General features: G+C 38.4%; 2 long non-coding RNA genes across 2 annotated transcripts; one reads left to right on the top strand and one right to left on the bottom strand.

The window, feature by feature from the left end:
* Window positions 1–548: 548 nt before the first annotated feature.
* On the top strand, window positions 549–1,467 carry LOC136179847 (uncharacterized). Its single transcript, XR_010666782.1, has 3 exons — window positions 549–679; window positions 975–1,025; window positions 1,179–1,467. It is a non-coding gene; the product is annotated as an uncharacterized lncRNA (long non-coding RNA).
* Window positions 1,468–1,748: 281 nt separating this feature from the next.
* LOC136179846 (uncharacterized) lies at window positions 1,749–3,188 on the bottom strand. Its single transcript, XR_010666781.1, has 3 exons — window positions 2,824–3,188; window positions 2,595–2,644; window positions 1,749–2,260 (listed from the first exon to the last, which is right to left on the bottom strand). It is a non-coding gene; the product is annotated as an uncharacterized lncRNA (long non-coding RNA).
* Window positions 3,189–8,611: the final 5,423 nt, after the last annotated feature.

The raw sequence follows: 8,611 nt of genomic DNA on the forward strand, positions 1-8,611 counted from the left end.
CCAGACATGAGCTAATCACACCTATTTGGTTTTTTGAACCAGGCTGTAAACATGTTCATCTCTGCTGTAAAAACAGGCTTTTTAGAATGGGTGTGTATGTGACTTCCTGTGCTTCTGCAGCCAGCCTCTAGTGGACACTCCAGGAACTCCATGATTTTTTTCACTTCCGCAACAGCTTCATTTTTTGAGACCGGAGGTTGCTGCTTGGTTTTTATACATTTGTTTTCTGTGAACACTGTTTATTGTTTTGAGTTTCTTTGTATTAAATATTTAGAGTTTAAGTCGTTGTTTTGACAACGGCCTACATAGTGGTTATTTAACTCAAGTTTATTATAAAAATAATTACAGAAACAAGATTTTTCAAAAGAAGAAGACCCTGAAGTGCTCTCGGTTTGTTTGTGCGCAGTGACGTCATTAACGTGTCCTCCTGCAAGGGACTGGTTGAAACCAGTGGGCGCGCACTGTAGCTGTTCCCACTCAACGTTCTTGAAGCCAAAATACGCCCCTTACGGGCGCTTCCATCTTGCAATTTTGACGTCATTTGGAGCCAGAGTCTGCGCAGTAGGGTCCGGGGGGAGGAGCCCTGGTAACACGCCCCGCCCACTTAGCGTACTGCCCTGATGACTTACGCAGCCCAGCTACGCTGAAAGCGCTCTGCCGGTCTACGATGAAGAAATGTGTAAGTACAACAAACCACCGTATTCAACGTCTAATATTTAAACTCTGTGTTTTTAAAAATCCAGTTATTTTGATCATTATTGAAAACACGTGGGCTGCTGGGTCCTCTGGTTTTAATGAAATCGTTCTATATTTAAGCTATATTTAAGCTAGGTTAGCACCACAGGCCGTAGGCTACAGGTGGTGAGATATGTTGTATTCTGTTAGAAACTGATAGTCTGCAATGTGAGTCATGTCTGCTTTTCTAATATATTTAAATGAACAGTAAATCAATTGTTTTTTGTATCTTCATTCAGGCAAAGAAGAGATAAAAGCAGCTGGTCTGAAATCTTCCACAGAGGTGAAGTGTAAGTTAAAATCATCTGTTAAAAGTTTATATCCTGTGATCTTTATTTAAGTTTCATAAGAGGATTGTGAAAACAAGCTGTTGTTAACAATACAGTCTTCTAACCAGCTAAATGTTAAATAGAAAGGTGATGTTTTGGTCTTCTTCTCTTCAGTTATTAACTGAAACACAGAGTTTGAAGGAACCTCCTCCTTTTATCACCTGTGCCAGATGCCCTGCTCATCCACTGTGGGAGAAATGACCTTACACTAGCAGCTCTCCCAGATGAAGAGTCCTCTCTGCCATCACCCAGAGGAGCTGATCGACGTCTGAAGAAGGTGGACAGAGTCTGGAGCTTTGTGACAGTGAACAGTGAGAAGGCTACCATAGTCATCCTCAGATAAAACACAGAGATCCAGGTCAATATTTAATTTATTTTTCTTTCCATGATGTTGCCCTGTGTTTGAAAGGCCAGATGCTGGAGGGTTGTGTTGGATTTGCTTTTCCATCATATTTTAACAGTCAAACAATCATCCAGGATCTCTTTACTTTATTTGATTTTTGTTTGGATTTCTTTGTTAAATTATGTTTTATACTTTCTCCTATGTCCCAGCAGTTTGACCTGATGGTCTCTCTTACTTATTGTCCACATGGTTAATGAAGCCAGGGGTTGTTTATTGAAGATTTATTTTCATAAAATGTTTAAATAAACTTTTTAAAAATCTGAATTGACTGTCTCTGATTAACTGGAGCACGACAAAGTGTTGGTCACAGTAAAATAATTTAGCAGTTAAGTTTATAGCTCACATTTGAAAAGGCCTTGAACTGACATTCATTTCTTCTTGACCAACAACAGCTAAGACAACAGCAAAGCTAACAGACGAGCTCAGCTTGTCACAGCCGGCTCGTCTGAGATAAATGGCCTTCAAACTTATTTAATATTAAACATTTAAAGCCAATAAGCATAGCAAGATACGTATGAGATTCCATTTCAATTTATTCAATCACACACTTGTCAAACAGTCTGGCATGTTGTGCTGCTGTTTTCAAGAGTTAATAACTGAAGAGAAGAAGACCATCGAGAGAGGACAGGAAACACTCAGGGGACGAGTCCTCCACGTTGTCGGGGGACGAGTCCTCCACGTTGTCGGGGGACGAGTCCTCCACGTTGTCGGGGGACGAGTCCTCCACGTTGTCGGGGGACGAGTCCTCCACGTTGTCAGGGGTTGCTGATGGATCTGAATCTGAGAGCATCTTCTGTAATAAAGAAAAACAATCACAGAGTTAAATGTAAAGTATAATGAATTTTACTGTGATGTTTCTGCCTCAGACCTGAGATCAGATCTGTCCTCAGGTTCTGCTAAACTTCAGCTTCTAAAGTTTGTTTTAAAGACAGGAGAACTATTTATGAGACATGATGAATTCAATAATATGATCAGCTTTATGAATTATTGTTTTAAGACAAAAGTGTTCCTGCCACTTTCTATTGAAGATTATTTTAAACTGTCATCACATGGGCCAGCCTGATAAATTAAACTAATGTTAAATATTCTCATATAATCAGAGAGCCAGTTTGTGTGCAGAACCTCACCGGAGCTGGAATCAGAGTCTGGACTGCTGTTTCCTTTGAGCATTGATTTCCTTGAAGACAGAAAGAAGAACAATTTAAACATGAACTTCTTGCAGAACCATAGAGGCTGTTAAAATCTTCTGCTAGTCTTCCTTACATTTTAAGAAGGATTATAAATTGTTACTAAAATTACTTTGATGCTGATAGCGGTTACAATAACACGGTCCAATCATATGAGAGATCATTTTACCTTTGAGTCCTATGTGAAGGTGTTCTCTTCAGAATCAGCGCTGCAAAGACAAGATGATGCCGTCCACCTTCACAAGCTGCTGCTTCAGTCTGGCTGCATCATGGTCTCCTACAGGAACACCACAGAAATACAATCAAAGTACTTCACTGTATTTATCAGAGGATGTACTGTATGCAAAGTAAAACAAAATTAGCTGTAATTCCTCAAAAAGGTTTGAGACTGCTTTGTTATTTGAGAGCACAGATTGTTTCTGTTCCCTTCTCTCTGTTTGCCTGTACATGACCTTTCAGTGCTGTAGAAGATGCTACAGTAAATCCTGGATCAGCTGTGTGGATGGTGTGACTGTGTGCTAAAGCTTTGTTAAAGTTGTCACACACATACTCATATGCCTTTGGAGAGTAAAAGTACAGTGTGGTGGCAAACTGCTTCAGCTCCTCTGAGTACTTAGCTGACTTTTTCCCCTGTTGTATCTTCCGCAAAATGTGTTTTGGTACTTCATCAACTGACTCGAGCAAAGATGCAGATTGACTTGATATCAATAACTTCTTCATCAGTTGATTGATGACTTGCTTTAAGGAGCATATTTTTTTCTTTAAACGCCTGGACTTCTGGCATTTTCCTCTCAGCTTCTTCCTGTATTTTTTTAGGATCTCTTCAGTGGCCTGATTTCTCTGTTTCAGAGATCTCGGAGACTTCAGGTTGTAGCAGTTCTCCTCTTGAATGTCAAGTTTTGCTTGTGTTGATGTTGTTGCTTGATAACTATGATCTTCTATATTTCTATCCACTGTTACAGCAGTGTCAGCCTGACAGATGTCAATGCTAAGAGGGAAATTTACATTTGCATTGTTAGTCAAGATGGCATTGCTGTAATCGGCAGCAGAAGTCAAGCTGATGTAGCATTGGTCAACTATTGAATCCTCTTTATTGGCACCAGAAAACCTGCTATTTGAAAATGACAGGGGATTTACCTTGGTGTCACAACTATCCAAAATCCTGCGTTTTGCACCAGAAGTCCTCAAATGATGTCTTGGAAACAGAATAGGGACAGCTGTGGTCTTTAGGTAACGATTTCCCTACAGACAGTAAGAAATAAATCATTTTCCAAAATCACATTCATGTATCCACAAACATGATGCTGACAGCAATGAAAATACAAGTCACTTGTTTATGTAATTAATTATCTAAGCTTTGAGTTCATGGTGAAGGCATGCTCTTCAAAATGAACTCTGCAAAGACGAGATGATGGTGTAGGTCTCCAGTCCTTCTGTCTCATGTTCACCACCCACTGCTCCAGTCTGCCTGTGTCACCACCACCTAAAGGAAAACTGTGCAAAAATATAATAATAGAGCTTCATATTACTTATCAAATGATGTACTGTGTGCAATGCAAAGTATGAATCATTTTGTCAGCCATATTTCCTTAACAGTGATTTAGACAGCTTGGTTACGTAAGGGGTTTAAATGAAAACTATTGTGTTAATTATTGTCTAACTCTGTTTGTGTTATACTGGTTATACTGTATAATGTCTAAGTCTAAGTCTGTTGCAAAATAATAATTCAATATTTCATCAACATGCTGTATGTATATTAAATAGTATTTTATTGGTGAGGTGCCCCAATCAGAGCGTCCTACAGAGTATCAGCAGCTTTAGAGGGAGGAGACGAGCACATTGTGGAGAGGAGCGCACCGCAGGGGGCGAGCTGGGGGAGAAACCAGAGACCAGAGAAAAAGGAAATCCCAGTTTAAAACACACCGCAGGTTGTTGATGTTTGTGTTCACGTTTCGGTTAGTCTCTTAAATCAGTAACAGTTATATTAAATCACATCTTACCTTTAGTTTTATCTGGATCTTAAATCAGTAACAGTTATATTAAATCACATCTTACCTTTAGTTTTATCTGGATCTTAAATCAGTAACAGTTATATTAAATCACATCTTACCTTTAGTTTTATCTGGATCTTAAATCAGTAACAGTTATATTAAATCAGAGCTTACCTTTAGTTTTATCTGGATCTTAAATCAGTAACAGTTATATTAAATCAGATCTTACCTTTAGTTTTATCTGGATCTTAAATCAGTAACAGTTATATTAAATCACATCTTACCTTTAGTTTTATCTGGATCTTGAATCAGTAACAGTTATATTAAATCACATCTTACCTTTAGTTTTATCTGGATACATAGAGAAATATTCTCCCCTCGTATATAGTCCTATGAATTTCAGCCTGCACGGTGAAAGTAAAACCTGTTCCTCTCGGTATAGCCCACTTATCACTCAGACTGTAAACATGTACACATTAGTAATGATGCAGGCCAGATTACAATTATGTGACTTTGTTTTTGCCCTCGATACTTTTTTGAGACTTTACCAGACGTTTTTATTTTTGCTGTAAAATAACTGTACAGTCAATGAACCGCATCTGTGAGCGGATTTTATATTACGATTCTTGGTTTTAAATACAATTTCAATCACAATAACGACATCACAATATCAAGATCTGCGGCTGTCAATCATCGTCAAATATGACGTAAAATCCCGTTTTTCAATCTCAAATAACTTAAAACAAACTTCACAGAAAAATGAGCACCTGAACACAATGTAGGGTGATAATAACTAATGATCACAGCAGAGTTTAGGTTTGGAAAAAAATGATGTGACGAGTATTTTAACTTTACAGTTTGACCCACATCCCATCTGTTATTTATTTTTCACATAATTATATATGTATTTATATAATTTCTTTGAAAAGAAGAGCTTACCTTTCTGATTTGTATGTTGGGTTTTAGCTGTTTTAAAACAAGTGAGGGCATACATATTTTACTTTGATGGGTTTGTGTGTGTTTTATTAACTTATCTTTTAAAAGCACTTTTGTTTAATGCACTTTATATATGCAGACCTTTTAGACGGCTTTAACGCCTTCATTTCAGGGCACTTTTAAGATCTTTCCTTTAATTATTTATTTATTTATTATTTTATTTCCTTTAAGGGTTATTAATATATTATTTAGCAGTGGCCGTCGTCTGGACACTCCTCAGATGGTTTTATCAGAGGCCCTGGGACACCTGAGGCTTTTAATTAACAATAGAGCTCCGCCGCAGTGGTCCGGTCACCCTTTTATCCAAATTTTAAACTGTCTTGGAGGGTTTTTTTAAACACTGTGGTGTGGTTTTTAAGGAGGTTTTTAAGTATATTTTAATAGCCATCGTCCCGAGTGCCCGCGCCCCTCGTAGCGTCCCCTAGAGGACGCTGCGCCCCCTACCTTACCGAACCCCCTACCCTAACCCTTACCCCAACCCAGCAGTCATAAGGGAATTAACAGTCAACTATGGAAGGAATTTGACTGGAAATTAAAAATGAGATTTTTTAACACACCCTTTGTTATTTCTATGTTTGTTAACTTTCAGTTGCACTGTGTTGGAGAAAGTGTGATAGGGGACCACTCACATATCTTTTGGGATTGCCTAATGATTCCCTTTGTTGTTTTTGATGTCAGTTGTTCCTGCAGGAATATACAACACAGAACAGAGATACACATCGCAGATGCTTTTGTTGATTGCCAAAAAAATGTGAACTGTGAACTGGAAGGACACAAAACATTCAACTGATGACTGCAAGTCTACAAATGAAGACGGACATTTTTACCCACAGGTGGAACTGTGTAAAATGATATCTGGGTGTCTAAGTGATATGGGTTGTTGTAACAGAACAGTGTTGAGTGGAACAGAAGCTGTTATCACGGGAACTATGCTCTGCGGAAGGTGTCTGTCTCTGAAATAAGTACAGTAACTTGTTTCATGTACCTTTTTATTTATTTACTGTATGTTCCACTTAAGTATTATTATTATATATAATTCTAGAGAAAGGTCTTATGTCACAGAATGTGTTGTTTTGTAAAAATGAAAAATAAACAGTTAAAGAACAGTTAAGAAATTTTGGACATTCAAAGAAAAACTCACTTGTTCAGAAGGGCTTGTTTTTAGGAACTCCAGACTTCTTGTACCTAAGAACCTGAGAGCAGAAATGCTGCAAAAAATCCATGAAGCTCATCTTGGAGTAGTGAAATGCAAAGAGAGAGCAAGACTCTTTTGGCCCGGGATGTCCAAACAACTTGAGGACATTGTTTTAAAGTGTTCCATCTGCAACACATTCAAAAGAAATAATGTGAAAGAACCACTCTTACGTACATATTCCAGACAGAGCGTGGGCAGAACTGGGTGTGCATCTTTTCCATTTTGATCAAAGTAAATATCTACTGTGTGTAGATTATTACTCAAAATACACTGAAATCGCAAAACTTTCCCAGACAACAAGCAAGCATTTTATAACAGCACTCAAGTCAATGTTTGCAAGACATGAGATTCCAGATGAAATAGTGTCAGATAATGGACCACAGTTTGCACGTGAGGAGTTTACACTATTTGCAGAAAAGGGGGAGTTTAAGCACACAACATCTAGCCCAGGATTCTCACAGGCCAATGGACAAAGTGAATGAGCAATCCAGACTGTAAATAACCTGCTCAAGAAAGCACAAGAGAAATGTAAAATGTTCAAAAACCAATACAGATACAATGGGAAAAGAAAGCACAAGAGAGTCAAGGAGATCCTTAGAGTACAGAAAAGTACCTTTGGATGGAGTGAAACTGTCTCCTGCACAGCTATTAATGGGTAGACGACTGCCAGAGACTGCTCAGCTGTTGAAGCCTCAGCTGTAAAAGAAAGTGCATGAACACATGAAGACAAGACAGTTGAAACAAAAACACTGGATCATGGAGCCAGAGACCTGCCTAAATAACAGGAGGGAGAGAAAGTTCGGTTCAAAGTAGGTCATTCATGGCAGCCAGCAGTTGATTGTGTTCAGCCGAGGTCTTTGGTGATCCAGACACCTGAAAGCAACACCTTTTGGAGAAACAGACGACACCTACTGAAAAGCAGACAGGAAAGTTCTCCAGAACCAAACTGTAACAGTCAGGAAGAATTCATGGCAGAGACAGATGAGCCAACAGAAAACACTTTGGTGATACCAGCATCCATTCCTTCTCCTTTGAAAGAAACTGTAACAGCTGAAACAACCACAGCCATTCCAGTAAAGACATCGCACGTTGGTAGAAGGATAAATCCTCAAAAACGTTATTCAATGTAAACTGACATGTAAGATATACTGTATGGCATAATGTTCATGTTAAATAGAAAGGAAAAAACTGTAAAGAATAGAGGACTTGTAAGTTAATACCTTTAACCTTTAACTTAAGCTGAATGGGTAAAATGATTTTCATTGTCAGCAGTCATTCTGACTTTCTCTTTTAAAAGAAAATGTGTTGTGAACTAGGCTTAACCACTAGAGGGCGTATTAAGTGACCTACAGGGGGACATGTTCTGTAGAAGAAGCTTTCAGTAAAGTGAGCTATTTGAAAACACTTTGGCCTCTCCGTCATTATTTATGAACCAAATCACAAATTACACAACCAGTTCATTTGCCCTTGGACCAAGCTTCGAATTTAACATGACCTGGATGACTGAGAACCTACACAGACATATTTACTTTGTTAACTTATTTTATATTGATTTTAAGTTATTATAAATTATAGTTATATTTATTTTATTATCTCAGTATGCTGCTTTGAGCACTATGTGATATGTCTACCAGATTTAAACGCCTGTTTGTTCAATGAAAATGCTGAATTAAGGGATAAAAAGCCCCAAAAAACCGGTCATAACCACTAATCTGACCCAGCAGCAGAGGGCAGCAATACGCCTCCGTCCTGTCTTCCGCCTCAACCAACGAAGA

The sequence above is a fragment of the Labrus bergylta genome, chromosome 8 (genome assembly GCF_963930695.1).
Source record: "Labrus bergylta chromosome 8, fLabBer1.1, whole genome shotgun sequence".
Classification (NCBI taxonomy): Eukaryota; Metazoa; Chordata; class Actinopteri; order Labriformes; family Labridae; genus Labrus; species Labrus bergylta.